Source organism: Zalophus californianus, chromosome 10 (assembly GCF_009762305.2).
Source record: "Zalophus californianus isolate mZalCal1 chromosome 10, mZalCal1.pri.v2, whole genome shotgun sequence".
NCBI lineage: Eukaryota > Metazoa > Chordata > Mammalia > Carnivora > Otariidae > Zalophus > Zalophus californianus.
In genome coordinates this window covers 72,738,034-72,762,121 of record NC_045604.1, presented here as the reverse complement: position 1 = coordinate 72,762,121, position 24,088 = coordinate 72,738,034, and the positions used below count along the sequence as shown (strand labels likewise).

Genomic DNA, 24,088 nt, shown 5'->3' with positions numbered 1-24,088 from the left:
GAAGCTCAAGGAGTCTGGGCTTGAGGCCGCTACAAGTTTCTGGACAGAGGGGGGCCATGAAGAAGCAGGGAAGCTCCGGCGGGCAGCAGCACCGGGACTCACAGAGAGACCAGAGCCTTGGCACCAAGGAGTCTCTTTTGGCAACCCAGCCTATGTGGTCCACGGGCTGCTGCTTGGGGGGCATCGGGTCCCTGTCCTCCCCAGATGCTGCCTCACCGCTAGGAGGGGGGACCAGTGCTGGAGTCCCGTAAGGAGGCGGTGGAGGAAGCCCACCTCAGCAGTCCGGTCCTCCTTAGGAGCCCCTCTTGGGCCCTGGCCCCCACTGCTCCTGGCCCCGGCCTGGGGGTGCAGATCATCCAGCGGGACGGGCTTCCGGGCCCGCGTCCTCACGGCGGCGGGGTCCGCCTTCCCCGCTGCACCCCCTCGCGTTCGAGAGGAAACTGAGGCCCCGAACAGGGCGGTCTGGACGGGGGACGAGAGGGTGGGGGAACCTGGCCCCTGGCCGATCTTGGCCTCGTCCCGCAAGCCGGGTCCTCAGCACATACGGCTATGCCAGAGGGAGGTTAGTTACGGCAAACCTGCGGACAAACCGCCGAGGGAGGAGAGGAACCCAGTCCCCGCCAAGCCCCGCCCGCGCGAGCCCGCCCCGCGCATGCGCCTCCACTAGGGGCCCGCCCCCCCCTCCAGAGCTGCGCGCTCCCGAGTCACGCGCTGAGGCTCGAGCATGCGCAGGCGCATGGCGGCGCTTCCTGGGAAGAGGGGCTCCGCGAGGCGGCGTGCGCGGTGACTCAGCGCAGAGGTCCTCCTCCGCTCCCGGTCTTCGGGCTTTGCTCTCCTTGGGCCCGAGCCGTCCTGTGCGCTCTTCGGCCGCTGGAAGCCCTGAGTATCTCGGAAGTTTTGATTTGGAACCGGGAAAGGCTTTGAAGTTGCTCAGAGTTATGGGGAGAGACCACCGGTTTCCGGAGGCCTTTGGGGGAAGTGAAGAACGTCAGAGAGATTGGTGTTGGCAGTTTTCAGGTTGCGGTTTGCACCTGCGGCCAGCCCAGGGACTGAGATTTGAAGAGATTGTCTCACCTCCCTTACCCCGCCAGAAACTCAGAGCATTTGGTATCCAAACTGCCCTTTCCTCCTGTCCTTGAGGATTAGAAACCCAGTCCTCCCTTGGCACTTTGCACTATCTCTGGGTGAGGGTGGATTGGGGCAGGTGAAACTCCAGAGTTGGTGGGGGGGGGGGGCGACGCCCGGGAGGGTGATATTCTCATTGGAATGTCTTTCTCATGGATCTTGGGGTTCCCTGAGTCACTTTTAGAAGCTAAAACGGACTCCAGAGATTCTCTACTATCCCTTCAACTGGTCCTTAGCTTCTATTTGAAACGTGTCCCGTGATTGGGATCTCAGTTCAGGGTTTTCTGACCGGATGCTGGTTTGGGTGGCTCCCTCTGCCCTAGATACCATTTGTGAGAGGCCATGTCCCTCCGCAGCCCTGTGGAGAATGCTCACGGGCAGTGTGTACCTGCTTCTCTGCTTGGCCCCCTGGGCATACCAGAACCTGGGAGGGGGCCCCTGTGGCTACATCAGGGTTGGCCAGTTGGTTACTTGTAATTTCCTGGGTTTTCTTGGCTGTTGCTTTGGAGTGGAGACCATTTGGGCACCTGGTCCCCAGGCAATCTGGGAGGAAAAGGGAAGTCCTTGGAAAGACGTGAGGTGCCCCCTGGGCAAGAATGAGTTGGGATGGGGCTTAGCTGGCTAACCTGCCCTCCGCACTAGGAAGCCTTATTCCCTTATGTGCATCCCTTTTCTGGGTTTAACTTCACAGAGCAGCCAGTAGTGGTAGGGAATTGTAGCTCCAGAGAGCCATGTGGCCCCATCTGTTCTTTTTACAGATGAAGAAGCTGGACACCTAGTAAAGCAAAGAGCGTTCAGGGTCACAGAATCAGCTGTGGCAGAGATGGGACACTGGTCTCCTGATTCCCAGGCCTGTTCTCACTCTCCTGCACCATGTATGTTAGGGCCCAGCACAAAACAGATGGCACATTTCGAATGGGTAATTTGAGGCAGAGTGTGGGAAACAACTCTGGACAGTGAAATGTTCTGGAGCTAGTAACAGTGGGGTCTTAAACACCTGGAGGCAGAGAGGCCGTGTAGAGAGTCATCTTGCTAGAGTTGGGACTTCAGGTCAAGGGGCTCAGGATGGCAATTGGGGGAATAAAACCCCCACTGATTTGTCAAGGTTCTCCATGGACCAAACCCAGTGGGAAGTCAGAGGTCAAGGGAGTGTTGATTAGCCCATGCAGATTAATTCTAGGGCACAATACAGGTGGAAAGGATGCAAAAAGGACCTGGAGGAGCAAATAAAAGACATCCAGCGTAAACTGCAACCTTACTTCTACTGGTTTATTAAGGGTTTACAAGTCTTGAGTACTTAATCTGTGTGAGGTATGTCCATTATCCCGTGCATTTTCTCTAAACTCCGTTTTCTCCATTTGACAGGTAAGGAAACTGACTAGTGAAACAACTTGAGGAATGGAGATGTGAACAGCTAAGCTGCCACCTGCCTCTCCGGGATCGTATTTTGTGTATGGTGCTTCCTCTGTGGACGTTTGTGCAATGGATGGATGAATGAATGAATGAGGAGCAAACACACATAGGATTAGATGGTGCATCTCCCTGAAGATCCTTACTGTGTCTGTTCTCCATGGGCCCGGAGGCTCTCTGCAAAGGTGGGTCCCGTGTCTGTTGGTATCTCTGTTGCCAGCTTGTAATGAGCCAGGTATTCAGGTTAAAAGAGCAGGTATCTAGATCTGAAAAAAACCTTGGACTTCTGGGCTTTCCTAGTGAAAGCCCTTGTAAGTAAGCAATTTTCTCTCTCTGAAGCCATCCTGATCCAGTCCTGATTTCTGGTGCCCCCATCTGGGCAGGGGTCCAGGGTGCTGCCTCAGCTCCTACCCATTGCTCCACCCACAAGCTCAGTTCTGCTAACTGCATCGCTGGTGCTGCTCTTGGAACACGGCGTTCTTCAGGGATAAACTAGCTACCAGTGGGGTGGGGACTTTTACCAGCATCCCTAAAATGGCCTGCTGTGGAACAGAAAGCTCAGCGTAAAGATATTGTTTCCTTTCTCTGTTGTCCCTCTTCCTGCACCATCTCCTGTCTTTACAGTCCCCTTTCCTTGGTCTCTTTCTTCCTAGAGAGCCCCACCCAGTCTTGCACTTGTCGCTCGCTCATTGTCCCAGCTCCTCAAGCACGGAGGAGGAAGCTAACATAGATTGATCACCTTCTGTGTGCCTGCCACTATGCCCCATGGGTGCTCTCCATCATCCCATTTCATTTCTTAGTGAGACACTAGGTAGGGAGTGCTAGGGAGGGGCCTTGCAGATGGAAAACCAAGACTTTGGGTGGGTAACCAAACCCAGCTGTTCAGGGTAGAGCTGGCATTTGACTTCTGGTCTGATTCCAAGGCCATCCTGGTATACTTCTCACCCAGAATAAAGCCTGCTGCTGCACTATTTGGGTTCGTGTTGACCCTTGCTCTTTGGAGACTTTTCCCTGTGCTGTGGCCTGCGTCCCTGGACTTGGGCATGTCGAATGTGCTGTTTCAGCCCACCCTGGTGGGTTTCCGTATGGATCTGACTAACGTTTGATTCCATCCACATTCTGTGTGTCCTCCTTCAGTCCTTTGCTGTTGACGCCTCCTCCACATGGTAGGCCAGCTGACCTGTTTCTGAATGGCAACATGCAACCCATTCTCTAAAGCCCACACATGTGCCACCTCCCTGATGATGTCCCTCCAAATTCATTCACCTCTAGATTCCCAGACTCACCTTGTGAGCCTCCCCTAAAGGACTGAACGCATTATTTCCTGTATTTACAGTACTTCAGATATGCAACTTCTTTACTTTGTTGAGTGCAGGGACTATCCTGCAACAGTGTTCATTTCTCCAACTTCTCACAGAGGACCTTACAGCTTAGTAAGCCACCAGGGGGTGAAGGTGTCAAGGGAGCTCTTTGTAGTGAAAGGGGTTTGTAAAATGAAGATTTATCCCTTGACTTTACATGCTGACTTTGCTTAAAACAAGAGTCAATTGCAGGATAAATGTCTGGGTTGAGTCTGGAGGATGGGCGGTGGAGGACAGCTTGTGTTTTTCTTGAGGAACTTTGAATTTGGGGAAATGAAGAGATGATGAGGGCAGGCAGTGGATAACAGGCTGGGCAGGTGGATGGCCCTACACATCTGTCTGTCCAGATGGGATCTCAAGAGTGGTTAGCTGTGTCCCTTGACCTTTATCATGGGCTGCAGCTTCTCTAAGGCCATCCCCTGTGCTCCCTGAGTCCCTTTATGTTTGCTGTCATAGATAAAGGCCGTCATGCCTGCTTTCACCACCAAGGGTGGGGGAGTCCTTGGCCAGAACAGCAGCACCCCCTCCCTGGGACTTGAGTTGGCTCAGAGCACCCATATCCCACGTGACCCAAGATAGACAGATGCTGGGGCCCTACAGCAGAGAACGGGTGTGGGCCGGCATGACTCACCTGCTCTGTCGCCGCCTACAGCTGGGTTTGAAGCACTTGGGGATCAGATCTCTTCCCTAGGAGAGGCATGCAAGGCTCTCTTTGCAGTTAGCAGCTTGGGGTTCTGCTCATGCAAATGCCTGTCGCTGTCCCGGCATCTCAAGGTCCAGATGAGTGGGGAGTCATCCAGTTGCAGGGGCACAGGAACAGGTAGAAGCAGCAGCTGAGAAAACAGTGCCTTGATCTGGGCATCAGACAACCTCGGTAGTAACCGGGCCCCGCCAGGAGCTCACTGTGCAGCTCTGAAGGAAAGGGGTTTGTTCTTTCAGGAAACATGTTTTTGACCACCTACTCCTGCTGAGTGAAGTAAGGACAAGGGGGACCACGAGAAGGCAAAACCTATCCCTACCCTTGGTGGTTTCTCAGTCTCTATAAAATCAGCTCGACTCAGGGTGATAAAGGCTGTAGGGAGGTGTTTGGGGAGCATGGAAGAGAAATTGACTCGTCTTTGCTGGGGGGATGAGCCAGTGCTGGAGGCATTTGAGCTGGGCCTTGAAATTGGGATCCTCCCTGCCGACCAGGGGGAGACTTGCATCTTTGGGGAGTGTTGTGCAGTAAATCACCGGCAGCGGGGCCAGGTGGGGATGAAGTCAGGGGGACGCCGAGAGGAGATTAGACTCGAAGGCCTGTCTGGGTCTCGCAGCGAAGGGCCTTCGTGGGTCACGCGGACATCGGACCTTCTAAAGGTGGAGGGGAGACACTGAACTGTTCTGTGTTGTAGAAAGATCACTGTGGCAGCAATATGGAGGATGGATTGGAAGGTCAAAGTTGCAGAGAGACACTGGGTAGAACAGGGTTAGACTATCACAGGAAAGAATGTTTGAGGACCTCACCTGTGGGGTTAGAGAAGAGGGTTGGATTAGAAAGTCCCTAAAATGGAAGTTCTGTGCCTCCGAACTCACTTGGGCATTTGGGTCTTCCCCTGCCTCCTGCCCCCGGCTCCTAGTTGATTACCTTGATTGCTTACTTGTGCTCCATTCTAGGGGTGCTGTTACCCGTTTGGGTTTTGGCCCTATTCAGTCTCCCTGGTTGTCAGTTGTGTCCACCCAGCACTTTAGGGGAGACTGCAGCACCTTGGAGGCCAGCTGGTAGGAAGCTGTACTGTGTCCCAGAGTCCTCCCCACTCCCACCCAGGCCTCGACTCCCCTCTCTCCTCTGGCATCGTCCTCAAGTCCCCAGATTGGAAATGTCCACTGCACCATTTCCATCACTCTTTCCAAGAGGAGGAATGAGACACTATGTCTCATGGGAAGATGTTGACAAGCGGGGACTAGAAAAATGGATTAAAGGGACCCTGGGATGGTGGTCTCGGAGAGAACCGAAGGTGAACTACAGGGCAGTCCCACAGAGTGACCCAACACATCTGAGCCCCTTGATTTAAATTTAGATCAGTTCTGTGATCTTAAAACCAGAAGTGTGTGTCTTCTCCTAATCCCGTCCCAGGCTAGGGATACAAGCACTGCCCCTTCTCGCTCGACTTGTTCGTTCAACTGTCATCCCATGATTCTTGGGCCGATAGATTTTGGCAGCCAGCCAGCAAACAGGTTGTTGCACCTACTCTGTTCCCACCTCATGCTGGCTTGGCTAGGATACAGACAACCCCTGCTCTGTGCTCAAGGAATCAGGAGACCGGTATTTTAGTCTAGTTGGGAAGGCAAGATGCATGGGAGAAACAGCCAGAGAGCAGAAAAGGTGAGTAGTTAAGAGGGTGGTTAAGGTTTGAGTGACGTGCTGCAAGTCCACACAGCCTGAGGAAGGACAGAGCAGATGGTGCCAGGGCAGGAACCAGCCCAGAGCTAGCTGGCGGTCTAAGCTGATCCCAGCCAGGCTCAGTCTGAGGTGGGGGGCCAAGGTGGACTTGCTGCTGCCCTCGCATGGAGCTGTTCACGCTGTTTCCTCAGTCTGCATCTTCCTACTTGTCAAGATTCTCCATTCATCCTTCAAGGCCCAGCTTCAATGCCTCTTTTTTCATGAAGACTCTTCCCTTCCACCAGCCAGCATGGTGCTGATCTTCCACAGCCCTTTCCTGATAACTTCCATCTTGTTGTATATTTGTGGTGAGCAAGAGTTTAGCAGATTCCATTCTCCCCAGTGTACGGGTTTGATAAAATCAGTTCTTTAAAAGCAATCCTAAAACCGGAAGGGGGAAGTGGCTGCTTTCTGGGGCCAGTTACTGGCAGGGGACACACGGTGAAATGCAGGGTCACTGTAAGCTGGACTTGTGTGGCCACACAAGAGAAGGGCATCCAGTAGTCTCTCGGTCTTGACCTTTCAGGACCAAAGGGACAACAGGAGGGTGTAAGTGGCAAGAATGCCCTCCCTTAGCTTATGGAAAGGGTCTTGGAATCAGGAGAGTTGGGGACTAGTCCTGATTCCAGTTTTGGCGACGATATACTTGCCTTATGGACCGTCTGGGATTGTTCTGTGAACCAAATGAGATAAGAAATATGTGAGTTCTTTGGAAAGTATCAAGTGTTACTAGAATAGGAGGCATCATTGTGTTTTCCTCTTATTCGTGATTCCCTACCTCTCCTTCATTCTTTCTGTGAAGAAACTCTTAAGTCACCAGCGGCTCGGGCCAGCTGGGAGGGGCCTGGCCCGTCTCTGCCGACTTCTCATGTAGGCCCAAAGACTAGCTCCAATGCCGAAGGATGTGGTTTTTTTGGCTTCCAGACCAGGTAACTCTGGGTAAGTCACTTCAGCTCTCTATGCCTCCGTATCCTCATGTGTAAATGGGAGGTAATAATGTGCTCCTCCCACCTCCTAGGGCTCCTGGGAGGATCAGCCGAGACCGTGAATGTGACAGCGCCTTGTAAACTGTAAAGGTCTATCCAAATGCTATAGATTCACTTTTTATTTATTTATTTATTTATTTATTTATTTGAAAAGATTTTATTTATTTATTTGACAGAGAGAGACAGCTAGAGAGGGAACACAAGCAGGCTCCTGGCTGAGCAGGGATGCAGGGCTCGATCCCAGGACCCTGGGATTGTGACCTGAGCTGAAGGCAGACGCTTAACAACTGAGCCACCCAGGCACCCCTGGATTTACTTTTTAATCCGTGCTTGAGGTCTCTGGATGGAACTTGCCAAGACTGTTGCACATCTAGACAGTGACATCATATGCATGTTATTGGCGCCCAGGATGGGGCACAGAAGGCTGCCCCAGAGTCTCAGGGGCAGGGTAGAATGCAGAAAGGAGCCCCACCCCCTGCCTGCCTGTAGTCAACCTGATACCCTGGTCCCATCTAAAGAAATGCCATCTCCTGGTTTCCAAAGTGTTAGAGGCTCTGCCATGACCTCTGTACTTAGGGGACACTTGGACCACAGCTCAAGAGTAGGGGCTATTGTGATTTAGTTCCCTGTCTCTGGGGTCTCAGCTTGGTGCCTGGGACATGGCAGGCCTTCAGGGTAGGGCTGTTGCTGAACAAAACACAGGTAGTATGTTTTGTGGGAGCTCGAGTCATTGTCTTCTCACTTCCTTTGTTTGCAAATTCCAGTTGTAGAAAAACATTACAGAAAAAAAAAAAAAGCTTCAGAGAAATGGTAGCCTGATGCATGCCAGGAAACTGAGTGGCTAGTGTTAATGGAAGGTCAAGCTTCTGAGGTGGGGTGTCACCATCTCGGTGCTTTATTAATCCCAGGAGGTGGTGAAGCCCGTCTAATGGGAAAGGCTCTCCCCCCGAGTGTCTGTGTCCACCTTGGTTTTGAATCCCTTTGTTGGCCCTGCTGGTCACTGGAGCTGAAAGGAAATGGTTTAGTCACCAGATATTTGTGAGTATCTATTTGTGCTTGGCCCTGTACTGGGAGCTTTGGGGAATATGAAAAAGGTCAAGTTTTGGCTTCTGTGTTGGATGCACTTAGACCAGATTTGAGGAGACAAGGCGAGTGTGGAGGAGCAGGGGGTTCAGGCTGGCAGGCCTACTTGCGCAGGGCCAAGGGAGTGGTAGATAATTACTGACAGAGGAAGGCAGAGGCAAAGATCCTCAACGGCTCTCAGGGGCGGGTAAGCTTTCTGGAGGTGGTGAAGATATGTGAAGAAGACAGAGTCAATCACTGAGACTCATCTCTGCTCCCTTTCTGGCCCTAATTAGGAGACTGAATCCGTCTTCTATTGCTGCCTAACAAGTGCCCCAGCGTAGCAGCTCAACATGGCACCTGCTCGTTATGTCCCACTGCTGCCGGTCATGGGTCCAGGCAGGCCACGCTGGCTGCTGACTGGGGGTTGCTCTCGGCTTGGCTCCCGGAGGCCACTCAGTCTTTTCCACGTGTCCCTCCATCTTCAGTCCAGCCGTGGGACCTCACATCCCCCCGTGCTTTGAGTCTCTGACTTCCTCTTTTGTTATCAGTGGGAGAAAACCCTTTGCTTTTTTTTTTTTTAAGATTTTATTTATTTATTTGACAGAGAGAGAGACAGCGAGAGAGAGAACACAAGCAGGGGGAGCAGGAGAGGGAGAAGCAGGCTACCCGCAGAGCAGGGAGCCCGATGTGGGGCTTGATCCCAGGACCCTGGGATCATGACCTGAGCCGAAGGCAGATATTTAACGACTGAGCCACCCAGGCACCCCCCCTTTTTTTTTAAGATTATTTATTTGAGAGAGAGAGAACAGAGAGCATGCGAGTAGGGGGAGGGAGAGGGAGAAAGAGAATCTCAAGTCCACTCCCCACTGAGCACAGAGCCTGACGTGGGACTTGATCTTACGACCCTAAGATCATGACCTGAGCCAAAATCACGAGTTGGATGCTTAACTCACTGAGCCACCCAGGATCCCTGGAAAACCCTTTGGTTTTTTATTTTATTTTACTTTATGTATTTATTTGAGAGAGAGTGAGAGTGAGGGCGAGAGAGATCACAGAGGGAGAGGCAGAGGGAGAAGCTGTACAACCATCACCACCATCCATCTCTAGAACTCTCCTCTTCTTGGAACACTGAAACTCTGTGTCTATTAAACACTGACTCCCCATCCCCCAACCCCAGCCCCTGGCAACCACCATTTTACTTTCTGTCTTTATGAATTTTAGTACCCTAGTACCTCACGTAAGTGGAATCATACACTATATTTGTCTTTCTGTGAGTGTCTTCTTTCACTTAGCACAATGTCTTCAAGTTTTCTCCGTGATGTGACATGAGCCAGGATTTTCCTTTTTCAGGCAGAATAGCATCCATTGTACACATAGACCCCATTTTATTTCTCTACTCATCAGTTGTTGGGTCCTTGAGCTGCTTTCATCTTGTGGCTATGCAGAATAATTCTGCGTATATAATAATGATATGAACATGGGTGTGCAAATCTCTCTCCAAGACCCTACTTTCCATTATTTTGGGTATATACCCAGAAGTGACATTTCTGGATTATATGATAATTCTGTTTTTAATTTTGGGGGAGGACCACCGTACTATTTTCCATGGTGGCTGCACCAGGTTACATCCCCACCAACAGTGCACGAGGGTTCTGATTTCTCCACATCCTCGCCAACACTTGCTAGTTTCTGTTTTTTGGACAACAACCGTCCTGAATGGGTTTTGAGGTGGTATCTCATTGTTTTTATTTGCATTTCTCTAATGATGAGTGATGTTGAGCATCTTGTGCTTGTTGGTGATTTGTTTATGGGTCATGAGATCTTACTAAGATCTTACCACCCTCGTTGTAGGAAAAGTATGTAAAGGGGCAGAATGCTATGTGGAATAATGTTTGCCCAGGGCTGGGAGGTGGGGAGGAGCAGCATGGGCACTGAGTGTAATGGGCATGGGCTTCCTTTTCCGGGGTAATGAAATGTGCTCACCTTAGTCGTGATGGTTTCACAACTCTGCACACATACTAAAAACCATTCAGTTGTGTGATTTAAATGGGTAAATTTTATGCTATGTGAAGTATCTCTCCATTAAAGGTGTTCTAAAATGCTGCCTTTTGGAAGTAGAAGTAAAACAGTAAAGGTGGTAACAGCGATTGTTGCTGTTGCATTAACCAGCTCTGTTGAGCAGGAGTGAATATGACACCCTTGAGCAGAATCCACATTCCTCCCCAGAGTTTCAGTCACCCTGTCTCCCTCTGGTTTCCCAAATCAAATTTTGTTCCTTCAAGTCTGATTCTGTCTTAGGTTCTTCTAATCCAGGAGAGGTCTTTTGTCATCTATTTGGCAGAGATGGGCAGAATCAGCCAGACTGGGGTATCTCTGGGCCTCATGCCCTCATGCCGGACTTGCAGAGGCTCACGGGAGGGAGAATGTCACGATTGGCGGAGCCCATCAGGAATGCGGGGGAGCAGTTGCCTGAGCTGTATTACATAAGGGCCCTAAAAGTGCCCCCCCCCATACCCACACCTGTCATAACCCCTTCATCGTCTGTGGTGCATGAAGTCACACTGTTTGTCCATCTTCTTTGTCCTGTCAGTCTAAGTGAAGCTGGGTTTTGAGGGCATAAGAGTCACGGGTGTCATGAGTTGGGGAAGAGGAAAACTGAAATGGAAGGCAGCCTTGCACATGTCACTGTGGCCTGAGGCCAGACCCAAGCCGGCCTGGAAGCCTCACCAAGACCTTGTGCTTTCTCAGGCTGAGAGCCTTTGGGCTTCAATCACAGAATTGCATGAGTACGGAGAGCTTTCCTGAGGCTTCACTCTGCATGACTCCAACTTCGCACATCTCCCCTGGGTAGATCTGGAGGCCTCCTTGCACGCTTACTGGCCCAGGAAGAAAGATAAGGGGCTGAGAAAGCTAGAGAAAAGATGGCCAATATCTGAAGGTGAGAAGTGCCAGCAGCATATTTGGGTAGAATTGGGGGGAGAGGGTTGTCAAGCCCCTCTCGTCCAACGATGATGCTTCCGGAGGTCCTAGGCATTACCAAAAAGAGTGTCAGCCCTCCACCCACCATCCTTTTCAAAACGAGGTACCGGATCCAAGAGAGGAAGTGGCCAGCACAGGGCTGCATGGCCAATTAGTAATAGAGATCCTAGCTCCTCGCTCTCCTGCCTGTTCCTCTCAAGCTCCACACAGCTCCTGTAGCCCCACCAACAGCTTCTGGTTCCAGAGCCTTCATGGCAAAGGCGGAGCCGGGAGCATGGACCTCAGGGCACCTCTATGCACCTGAGCTGCAAACATTCGCCCTTCCCCACGTGACTCCTGTGGCTTTCTGTGGAGCGGGCTTCTCTCCTGGTTTGCTGTCTCCCTTCTCAGCTGTAGCGCCGCCCCCCCCTCCCCCCCCCCCGCCCCAGCTCCCACGCCTGCACCATCTGGAATGGAAATTGTGCTGAGGAGCTCCGCAACTTTGCCCACTCCCTCCGCCATGTTCTGCCGAGTGTGGGCCCACACCAACGCAGACTCACTCAGTACAGAGAGTTCTCCTTTTTATTTATCTCTGATTGCTTAGAATAAAATGTTGCTTCTCAGACTTCAGAGTCTTTGCACTTAAGTAGTGACAATTAAAAAAAAATTATTTGCAAAATCTTCCCCTTGGTATTTAATACAGTTTCTCATGCTCTCCTGCTCTGATCTGCATGATAGACAAGGTCTGTGGCCTCAGTGGGTTAGATGCCTGAACTCTGTCCCTGTGGCCTCAGCCTGCAATGCTGCCGTGGCCCAGATTTGTTCCCTGAGGTCAGGGATCCTAAAAGGCTTTCTCTGTCTTGGAAAGTCTGAACTGCGTCCCTTGTGCAAGGGGAGATGCGGTTCCTGCTTCTCTCCACCTCTGTCCCGGTTTCCCCCCTCTCCTCCCCTTCTGCCCTTCTCTTCCTTCTTTCCATCCCCAGATTTCCTCACCCTTGGGACCAAACGTCGTCTGGTCACTCCCCAAGCGCAGTGCTGTTTCAACAGCAGGGCTGTTTTTTGCATCCAACTATGACAACGCAGTTGGCTCATTCATTGTCGTCAGTGATGTCAATCATCTGGGAATGGCTCAGGTCAGAAACCCGCTGGAGAAGCTAGGCTACTCCCAGGGCAGGAATCTCCTCCTCCTTGTGTTCCTGAAGGTAAGCAGTGGTAAGATTGCATTGCCTCTTGGTGCAAGGGGCGGCAGGGAGCCTGTGGCCCCTGAGGTCTGCGTGTTGTGGCCGTGGCCCTGCAGGGGGATGAATCCCAGGATGAGGTGTTGCGTGGGAGGAACAGGGTCAGAGGGCTTAGCCCTGGGGTCTTCCCCACCTGGACCATCTCTTTTGGGTACTGGAGCTTGGAATTTGAAGGTTCAGGTTGTGTTTGCACAGGAAGACTTTCCCTAGAACCCTTGCCCATCTCTGCCATGAATCTTCCTGCAGCTCCTGGCCCTGACACAGGGCCTGACCAACACAGGGCCTGACCAACACAGGGCCAAGAAAGCAGCCATGAAGCAGTTGTTTCCACCTTGTAACCAGGAGCCACCTATCCCGGCCTCTGGCCTCTGTTCCTCCAGGCAAGCCGTATCTCCTGCTGCCTCCATTCCGCTAAAGGCAGTCCCATCTGCCTGTCTTCCCCCTCATCCTCCCTCTGCCCAGCTGAGACCCACTGTGCTGGGTGGGCCATTCATCCTTGGGAAGCCAGGCCAGTTGGCTCTCCTTTGTGCTGCTGTGTTCCCCCCTGCCTACCTCCTTGGGTGGTGACCAGCTGTTGACACGTCTGTACCCCTGACTAGACTCTGAGCTCGCTGAGGGCAGGGATATGGGTATGGATCACGGACCTTGCTCTGTTCCTGTCACTTGCTAAGTGAGTGGATGAAGGAAGCAGCAGCTAGTGGGACCACATTTGCTAACCATACTTCTGCATCCCGATTCTTTTTGGTGGCATGATGTTTTGGGAAGGAAACGTATCTGCTGAGGGTAGGGAGAGGGGATAGGCAGGGGGCTCTGTGTAAGTTGCTTTTCCACTGATTCTGCAATGTATGAGGTTCCCGTTGCTGCTGTAACAAATTACCACACTCGGTGGCCCTAAACAACACAAAGATATTAGCCTGCAGTTCTGGGGTCAGAAGTCTGAGATGAGTCCCCCTGGATGAAAACCACAGGGTCTGTAGGTCTGTGTTCCTTCCAGAGGCTTCCATCTCCTTGTCGTACAGAGTCTGGAGTCAGCTGCCTTCCTTGGCTTGCAGACCCTTCCTCATATTACCCCAACATCTCACTCCCATGGTTTCATCTACTATGCACTCTGATCTCTTGCATCCCTCTAATGAGGACCCTTGTGGTTATATTGGGCCCACCAAGTCATGCAGGGTAATCTCTCGTCTCAAGATCCTTAATCACCTCAGCAAAGTCCCTTTTTCCACGTAAGGTGACATAGCCACTGGATCTGGGGATAAGAATGTAGACATCTTTTGGGGGACATTGTTCAGCCTGCCCCATGCAGGACACCCAGAGACCCAGCTTCTGCTGTGTAATCCTTTTTTTTTTTTTAAAGATTTTATTTATTTATCTGAGAGAGCGAGCATGAGAGAGAGCATAAGGGGGAAGAGGGTCAGGGGGAGAAGCAGACTCCCTGCTGAGCAGGGGAGCCTGATGCGGGACTTGATCCCGGGACTCCAGGATCATGACCTGAGCCGAAGGCAGTTGCTTAACCAACTGAGCCACCCAGGCGCCCTGTGTGTTCCTGTTTGCACGTCTTGCTTCTTCCCTATCATTCAGGAGCTTGTGCTGGCTCTTTCAGGTGGTCTCCCCCAACCCCCTCTCCCTCCAGCCAGATGCACTTCAACCTTGGTTCCTGTTGATGAGCGTGACTACGAGCACTTCTCTGGTTAAAATGAGACCTTCCTTGGTCTGTGCATCTTTCCACTTCTGTGCTGATACTCCGAGAACCTTTTCTTTCTTCTCTCTGGAATGTCCCCAATTTGACCCAGCCTGTCTCCCCCCTTCCCCCATGCTCCCCCCACTCTCAGGCAGAAGCCCTAGATTGGCAGATGCCCCTCCGTTTAATGACTACCCCAGTGCTTTCCAGTTCTTTGTTTGCAAGTGAGTCTGTGCCCCTAGACCATGAGGGAGCATCTTGGAGCATGGGGCCACACGTGATGAATCCCGGCATCCGGAGCCCTGGCACGGAGCACGTGTGGACAGAATGGTGGGAAGCGGCCTCTCTGCCGTTGATCCTTCACGGCGAGCACAATCTGTGGCCTGCACTGGGGCAGCGCTTGGCGTCTGCCGCCTATATCATGAGTTATTTTTTTCTGCATGTGCCCTGCTTCCCACCCCCACCCCCAAACACAATTAGAACAGAGGTCTCCAACCCTGCACAGAGTCTTGCAACCACCAGATGGTCTCAAGGTTGAGCCAAATGAAAATGCCACTGTTTGACCATTTTTGTCCAGAGTGTCCAGGTGCAAGTGGTGGCCAAGTCTTCAGGCCTCCTTCCCTGCCTCTTCCTCCCTCCCTTCTGACACGGCTGCCCTTTGGACCTAAAATATATATATATATATTTTTAAATGGCAAACTTGACATCAATTTATTGATTTACATCAAGAGACAGAACTGCCAGACTAACCAGCTACATCTCCCTTTTGCAGCAGAAACATCTCCCCATAAAGGCATCTTGGCATTACAGAGTTGCTTTGTAAGCAGCAAACTCAGATGATCTCAAAAAAGAGTGTGCTCAGACTCAGGGGCCTGTGCGGGGATGGGCCAGCCCAAAGCAGACGCCCTGCTGCCCAGCTGGGTGCCCTCTCGGGCACGCTGGCCTCACACAGTGGGTTTTCTCTGCAGGACAGGATGTGCCCTGCGAGGTGTATGCTCTGATTATCGCAGGGTCACAGGCAATCCTGGCACAGCCTGATCCCCACTGAGAGCAATTGCTATAGCCCACAGGGAAACCAGTGCTGCTGGCTTGGGTGATTGCTCATCCCTCCCTCCCTCCTTCATTTCTTCCTTTCTTCCTGTATTCTCTCTTTCTTTATTCTTTTTTTCCTGGGGCCTCTTTTATTTTAAATTATTTTTTTTTAAAGATTTATTTATTTACTTAGAGAGAGAGCTCAGGGGGCAGGGACAGAGGGAGAGACAGTCCCAAGCAGACTCCACGCGGGGCTCGATCTCAGAACCCTGAGATCACGACCTGAGCCAAAACCAAGAGTCAGATGCTTAACTGACTGGTGGTGACTGCACCACCCGGGTGCTCCTTAATTATAGTTTATTCATTAAAATAAAATGCACAATTAAGTACACAGTTCAGTAAGTTTTGACCAATATATACACTCATGTAGCTGCTATGTTAATTACCCACGAGAGTTCATTTCCTTGTGCCTTTTCCAGTTAAGCATCTCCCCAAATGTCCATCAGCTGCAATGATAATGGATAAACAGAATGTGGTGTATTTGTACAACAGCATATTACTCAGCAGTAGGAAAGAAGTATGGACACCTGCTACAACACAATTAACTTTTTTTTTTAAAGATGTATCTATTTATGGTAGAGAGAGAGCACATGAGCTGGGGCAGGGGGAAGGGGAGAGGGAGAGAAGCAGACTCCTCACTGAGTGTGGAGCCTGATGAGGGGCTTGATGTGGGGCTCGATCTCATGACCCTGAGATAATAACCTGAGCCAAAACCAAGAGTTGGATGCTTAACCGACTGTACCACCCAGGCGCCCCTGGATGAACTTTGAAAGCATGATGCTGAGTGAAAGGAACCAGACACAGAAGGCTTCAGAATAGATGAATCCATTTCTGCACAATGTCCAGAACTGGCTGATCTATGGAGGCAGAAAGCAGATGGGTGGTGGACAGAATGGTGTGAAATGGTCTCTCTAGGGCTGGGCTGGGGGTTGGGGCTGAGCTAGTGGGTATCTGGTTTCTTCTGCAACTAGACAGTAGTGATAGTTGCATAACTATGAATATATATTAAAACCCACTGCGCTGCCCCGATTAAAAAGGTGAACTTTATGGCATATGAAATATATTTCAATAAAGCTGTTATTTAAAAAAAAAAAAGATATGGAACATTCCTGTCACACCAGAAAGCCCTTGCTGCCTCTTCCCAGTCAGTCCTGCTGTACCCTCAGAAGAGGCCACAGTGGCGTCTTCCCAGCAGAGATGAATTGTGTCTGTTCAGGAACTTCCTATAATTCGAATCATGTATCAGGTGCTCATTTGTGTAAGGCTTCTTCCAGCAGGTGTAATGTTTTTGAGATTTGCTCATGTTGTTATGACAGTAGTTTGTGTCTTTTTTTCCCCCCTGAGTAGAATGAATGACTTTACCACAGTTTCTTTCAGATGGACATCTGGGCTGTTTCCAAGTTAGAGCTATTATACATAAAGCTGGTATGGATATTCTTGTAAAAGTCTTCTCCTGGACATATGTTTACTTTTTTTTTTTTAAGATTTTATTTATTTGACACAGAGAGAGCACACAAGCAGGGGGAGCGGCAGACAGAGGGAGAGGGAGAAGCAGGCTCCCCGCTGAGCAGGGAGCTGATGTGGGACTCGATCCCAGGACCCTGGGATCATGACCTGAGCCGAAGGCAGACGCCCAACCTACTGAGCCACCCAGGTGCCCTCATTTACCTTTTTCTTAAATACCTAGAAATGGAATTGCTCAGTCTATGGTTTTATTTTTAGTTTTATAAGAAACTGATAGACTTTTTTCCAGAGTGGTTTTACCATTTTACACTCCCATCAACAGTGTATGAGAGTTTTGGTTTCTCCATATCCTCACTAACATTTGGTGTTGTCTGTTTGTTTAATTATAGCCATTAAGGTTGGTGTGTTGAAAATTTTAAATTTTTATGAATTTCAGTTGTAAATTTTCTTTAAAAAGATTATTTATTTCTTTATTTGAGACAGAGTGCATGAGAGCATGAGTGGGGGAAGGGTCAGAGGGAGAGGAAGAAGCAGACTTCCCACTGAGCAGGGAACCCGACATGGGGTTTGATCCCAGGACTCCGAGATCATGACCCAAGCTGAAGGCATATACTTAACTGACCAAGCCACCCAGGTGCCCCTAGTTGTAAATTTTTTTAATGGTTAGTGCTTTTTGTGTTTTGCGTAAGTGATATTTGCCTACTTCAAGGTCAAGGAGATATTTTTTCATTTTTTTTTTTAAGATGCCATATTTCATTTAGGTCTAGGATCCATTTCAGCTTAGGTTTTGGTGTGATGTATGGAGTTGTGGTTCACTTTTTTTTCCCTCTTAGATAGAAAATTATCTCTATGTCTGTCCAAAAATGTTGAAGATATTTGTCTTTCCCCATTGAATATCTTGGTTCCTTTGTTGAAAATCAGTTGATCATATGTGTAGGTCTATTTCTGGACTCTGTTTGCTGTTCCATTGATCTATTTGTGTACCCTAATGCTAACGCCGAACTCTCTTTATTATTATTTATAGTAAATCTTAAAATCAGCTACGGTAAGCCCTTCAACTTTGTTCTTTATTAAGATTATTTTGGCTGTTCTAGTCCTTTTCATTTCTACTTAAATTGTTTAAATTTCTATTTAATTGACTGGTTGTTAATTTCTGAAAAGAAAGCCTTCTGGAATTTTGATTGGGATTACATTGAATCTGTTGATCAATCTGGAGGGAACTGACATCTTAACAATATTGAGTCCTGTAATCCATGAACATGGTACATCTCCTCATTTATTTAGGTCTTCTTTTATTTCCCTTGATAACGTTTAGTAGCCTTTAGCATAGAAGTCTTGTATGTCTTTGGTTAAATTTATTCCTAAGTGGCATTTTTATTTTAATAGAGGAAACTGGAAACCACAGAGTGATGAAAGGGTGATAGGTGGACAGATACTGGGGCTGATGTTTGGGGTTGAGGACCTGTTCACAGCCCCAGATGATAACCAACAAGAAGCAGCTGGTCACACAGTGATTCTCACTGAGTCCCCTCCATCTGGATTTCAGAATCAAGCATGACAGCCAAGAAGTCTGTGTTCTCTTATTCCCTCCTTGAACTGAGATGAACACCTTTTTGTTCTCCCTTTTGGACACCAGCTGTACTGTGAAGGTCAGGCACAGGCTGGTCCTGCTCACTGTCGCCTCCTGAGAGAAACTGCAGTGCCTCCAGCTCCTGATGAGCCTCCTTAGGCTGTTCCTTGAGCAACAGTGGCCAGCAACCTCCACGAGGGCCCGGCTTCGAGAGCCATGCTGTAGTGACTGGGAAATGTGGCAAAATCAACCACACACTTGGAAGAGGAGGAGAAAAGAAGAGATGGATGGGAAGAAGCAGAGTATGAGAGGGGAACTGAATGAATGACTTTGATGGCAGAGTGCTCCTGGATCAGGGGCTGTGAATGCCTGCTGCCTGGGGGTCTGCCAGATGGCCAGGAACACCCACTAACACATCTGGGACTCCGTTTGGGTCTATTGTGTTACCTCAGTTTGGAGCCTCTTGCTTTTCCCCCTGTTACTAGGATGTGTGTGTGTGTGTGTGTATACAAATATCATACACAGGGAGAGGTCTTACTGATAATTTGGAGTGAGTCCATCAGAGGCATCCTGGAAGGGGGGATGTGTATTGAATGTCCTGCCACAAGCATGACAGAACAGCAGTCCTCAGGAGGTGCTTGGGGCCTTGGTAGGCAGCCTTGAGGAAGCACATTTATCCCGTGCCATATAGGGAGGGGAAGAAGCTGTGGGAAAATATTTTGGCTTAATATGAAGAACTTTACAGGAGCTGTACAGCCGTGGAATAGCCTTCCTTGCCTGATTATGATTTTCATATCCCTGGGATATACAAGCAGATACTGTCAGAGATTCCTGCACTGGGCAGGATCATGTGACCTCCAAGATCCATTTGATTCTCTGCCTAACACTTTATCAGGAGTTGATTAATGTTCGCCTCCCAAGAGGACTTCTGGGGAAAGGAAGCTAAAGAAAGACTTTTTTGTTTAACTCTAACACTACTTACTGAATAGTCCACATTTTTCCCAATATTCATAGCCACTTCTGATATTTATCAAGTTTATATATTTGTGATCATGGTATCTCCCCTGCCAGGTAAGTATCAAGTTTCTATATTTGAATGGGTTTTTGAGTTCCCTAGTCTGTTCTCTGGTGTGTTGTCTATCCCTCTGCTATTAGAACCATGCCGTCTTAATCATTATTTCTCATATCAGGATGTGAAGTCCGGGCACCTGGGTGGCTCAGTCAGTGAAGCATCTGCCTTTGGCTCAGGTCATGATCCCGGGGTCCTGGGATTTAGCCCCGCATTGGGCTCCTGGCTCGGTGGGGAGTCTGCTTCTCCCTCTCCCTCTGCCCCTACCCCTGCTTGTGCTCTCTCTCTGGCTTGCACTGTCTCTCTCAAATAAATAAAATCTTTTTAAAAAAAGGAGTGTAAATTCTCCCCACTTGGTTCTGCTTCAAATTTTCTTAGATATTCTTTAGTCCGTGCTCTTCCATATGAATCTAGGGTGAATTATGTCATATCCCATGTTGGGACAGTGACTTTGTGATTGTTATGAGGCTGATAGCCTTCTGAGAAAGACATTTTTAAAGGTGAAATCTCAGAGGCAGTGACGTGGAGAAGTATTTCTGGCTGGGACTTGCCATTGACCCTCAGATTATCCTGTGGCTGGTGTACAAGACTAGCCACGATCCATTTCGCCATGTGGAGATGTCTTCCCCACCAACATCCCCAGCAGTTATTTGGTTGGCCAGAGCGAGCTCTCCCAAAGCTGTTGGGCTAGGCCTCCTGTTTTTTGCAGCTTCTATCCACGAGAAAGTGCCAGAAGGTGTGGCATCAGTATTGGAGGAGAGAGTGGGGGATATGGCTGCAAGAGACGCCTACTCAGGCACTTTACAGAGGGCACCCTTCTCTCAGAATCAGCTTGGAGCCAACTTTTCCTTCTTTGTATGACTCAGCCATCGTTTATTAGAAAAGCTGCCTGAGTGTTCTTCGTTTCAGTCAGAAGCCCTGCCCATGCTTAAACTGTTGGTGCTGTAGGAATTTTCTCCTTTCTTACTTAAGGGCTCTTAGAAATCTTGTCCTTTCCAGATAGACTTCTTTGGAGGGACCCCCCCCGCCCAGCCCCATTTATGATCCCTGCGGGGTGGAGGATAACAGCTTTCCTTGTGCTTTCGGCTGGTCCTACCACTGAGACATTTTCCCGAGATGTATGTCTGGGGTCTTTGATGGAGGAGCAGCGTTGGGGCTGGAGATGAGGAACGTATTACTCCCTGTCACGGAATGAGAGGCATCATGAGTGAAAGAAAAGAGTGTTGAGGTTGACAAGCCTGAATTTGTTTGCCCAGTTCTGACACGAATTAGCTGTGTGACCTTGGGTTGTCTGTTAGCTCACCTGAGCCTCCGTTTCTGCATCTGTACACTTGAGGTGATGGTGTCTCTTGAATTTGGTTGTTCAGATTATTCAATGGGATACTATGTGTGGAAGCACCTAGTGTGCTACTTGGCTTTGAGTAGGAGCTCAGTGGATCTTCAGTCCATTCAAGGCCTTCTTGGCGGCCTCCCAGCAGGTGCACCAGGGGTGGTGGGTGCCGAGGGAGCAGTCTTATTGTGTGGAAAGTCTTGGCACCTCTTAGGATTTCTGGAAAGAGCCATAGACTGTCCACTTGATGTTCTTCCAGAGCATGACCCGAGGAGTGGATAACCGAATCTATCAGTTATTTGTTTGCTTGCTACCCCAGTGTGGCCTGAAATTCCTCCCATTAGCCAATTCCGTTTTTAAATTGTCTTCTGGAATATATGATTCACCTGGGAAATAGGCTATAGTCTGTAGGCTGGAGTGCAGAAAGCTGTTCTCGAGGGCAGAGAGGAAGGCCAGCTGTGTTGGCTGTCTCTCATTTAGTAGCACGTTGGACCCTTTAAAAATGAGATGAGTTGTCTGACACCTTGGAGCAGAGACTCTATCGTTTACTTTTTTGTTCTGTTCTGTTTTGTTTTAGCTAGAACACTGAGTACTAGCCCTGCTTGCAACAGAAGGTCATCAACATTTTCTGATGACCCAGTGAATGTCTGCTAAAAATTGTGTGATTCTGGGGCACCAAGCTGGTTCAGTCAGAAGACCACGCGACTCCTGATCTCGGGATCGTGAGTTTGACCCCATGCTGGGTGTAGAGATTACTAAAAAAATAAGCTTAAAAAATTTTAAAAACTGTGTGATTCTGACACATGCTGCAACATGGATGAACCTTGAAGACGTTATGCGAAGTGAAGTGAGTCACACATAGAAAGACAAATATTGTGTGATTTCACTTATATGAGGTCCCTGGAGCAGTCAGCGTCATGGAGACAGACTGTAGAATGGTGTCTACCAGGGGCTGGGGAGGGGACACGGGGAGTTCCTGTTTAATGGGGGCAGAGTTCCGGAGGTGAATGGCGGTGATGGTTGCACGACATTGTGCATATGCTTCATGTCATAGAACTTATACTTAAAAATGGCTAAAATGGTAAATTTTATGTTATGTGTATTTTACCACAATAAAAAAAATATATGCTTGTAATCCAATGTCCTAATTTTTAAAACTGTGGCATAATCAATGATTACTCAAAGGAAAATTCTGTGAATTACCATTGCAAGATGTAAAAATATCACCTGACTTGCTCAGTTATTCACCCAGTGCCCCTCGCCTGCTGGCTCCATCCAAGCTCCTGAGCCAAGCCTGAAGATTCAAAGATTCGATCCCACTTTTACTCTTCCAGAGCTGGATTCTGAGTGTGAAGGCAGAAAGCTTCTGATTCCATGAGTGAAGCATTTGCTCCAGCCGGGAGGACTGAGGAAGAACAGGTTAATGCCCCTGATGTTTGAGGCAGGATCCGTGGGGAGGCAGAGCATACGCACACACGATAGATGGGTCAGGGTGGGAGAACTCCGAAGGTCTGGAAACAAGTTTTGATTATTTACAGGTTTCACTTCTCTGTTTTTTGAGCAGGGTGTTTTGGCTCTGGGGAGTGGTGCAGACATTCTGGGTGTGTCGGGCGCCCGAGGTCCCCCAAGCCCAGCCTCTATGTCACAGGGATAGCTGAGAGTCTGGGGCCCAGGGTGGAGAGTGCGGGTAGGGACTGCAGGTGTCTTCGGGGGGGGGATGTTGAGGCTGTGGGAGCCCGAGGCTGGCTCTGTCGTTAGCTACCGTGTTGGGGTACAGGTCAGAAGTCCAGTCCCTTGGGTGGGCCAGTTTGCTTTGTTGCCGTGGAGACCACACTGTCTCTACATGGACACATTCCTCCTTCCTGGAGAAAGTTAGCACTTGCTGTATGCCAGGAACTGCACAAAGTATTTGTATCTATTCATCTTTTTTTTTTCTTTTCTTTTTTTAAGTAAGCTCCACACCCAGTGTGGAGTCCAACATGGGGCTTAAACTCATGACCCTGAGATCAAGACCTGAGCTGAGATCAAGAGTTGGACACTTAACTGACCGAGCCACCCACGTATCCATCTTTATAGATTGGGTGGGAAAAATTACTCTTTATCTTTATCAGCTCCTAATGGATATTTTGTACTTCCTTCAATTATAAGTATAAGCAACAGACCACATACTATTATCAGACCACAATCTTAGTATTTGCCACCCTGAAAATCACAGATGCTGAGTCGAAGAGGACCAACACTGCAAATCGGTGAAAGGACCTGGATTGTTTTCTCTGTGGTGGTATTGCAAGCTAGGTGGGTGCAAATGGAGGGGTTTCTTTTCTTCTTTCTTTTTTTTTTCCATTGCTTTATGAGCCATGTCAACATAACCCCAGAGGGAAGATGCCTGGAACATTGCCAAAGAGGAGGCAGTATGAGCAAAAATTTCAGTTTATCCCCAGTGGAAATTTCCATGGATGTGTCTTTGGGCTAAGGGGTCAATGATTAGACTGAGATGGAAGTCTGAAGGGGCTCTTAGTAAGTAGTTAGTCTCCTTTACTCTTGTTCATTTTATGTTTTTCTTCTTCATTCACTCTTTGTTAACTGAGATATAACTCACATTCCACAAAACTCACCCTTTTAAAGTGCACAGTTCGGTGGTGGTGGTTATATTGACAAAGTTGTATGGGCATCACCACCATCTTCCCAGAACATTTTCATCACCCCCAAAAGAAGTGCCCACCCCTTAGCATTAACTCCTCACCCACCTCAAGCCCTAGCCTGGGAACCACCAATCTACTTTCTAGTTTACAATGTTTTGTAATTTTCATGGTGAGAGTCTTGTACTTCTTTTGTTATATTCATTTACTTTTTTTTTTTTAAGATTTTATTTATTTATTTGACAGAGAGTGAGAGAGGGGAGCTGGAGAGGGAGAAGCAGGCTGGAGAGGGAGAAGCAGACTCCCCGCTGAGCAGGGAGCCCAGTGTTGGGCTCAATGCGGGGCTCGATGCGGGGCTCGATGCGGGGCTTGATCCCAGGATGCCAGGATCATGACCTGAGCTGAAGGCAGACGCTTAATGACTGAGCCACCCAGGTGCCCCTATGTTCATTTACTTTTAAAGAAAAGTATTTGCCAGAGGAACTTTTTGACTGATGAGCTTCTTTTTTTAACAATAACACTGCAGTTTTCATTGCCTGTGAAATGTATGCAGATTCTTGAATTTCTCCGAGTTCTCATGATTAACACTTTTCATCCAATCCCCAAACTTTAATTTCAAACTTTATTTTCTTTAACTTTAACACAATAAAAACCATATGCCAAAGCCCTATCCCATAGCTG

General features: G+C 49.1%; 1 long non-coding RNA gene across 2 annotated transcripts; it reads left to right on the top strand.

Annotated features, from left to right (window-relative positions):
• Nucleotides 1-739: 739 nt before the first annotated feature.
• Nucleotides 740-22,008, top strand: LOC113933658. Of its 2 annotated transcripts, XR_003523416.2 has the most exons (4): nucleotides 740-1,107; nucleotides 2,491-2,720; nucleotides 12,308-12,526; nucleotides 21,346-22,008. It is a non-coding gene; the product is annotated as an uncharacterized LOC113933658 (long non-coding RNA). The 2 variants fall into 2 exon arrangements; XR_003523417.2 differs by lacking the exon at nucleotides 12,308-12,526.
• Nucleotides 22,009-24,088: the final 2,080 nt, after the last annotated feature.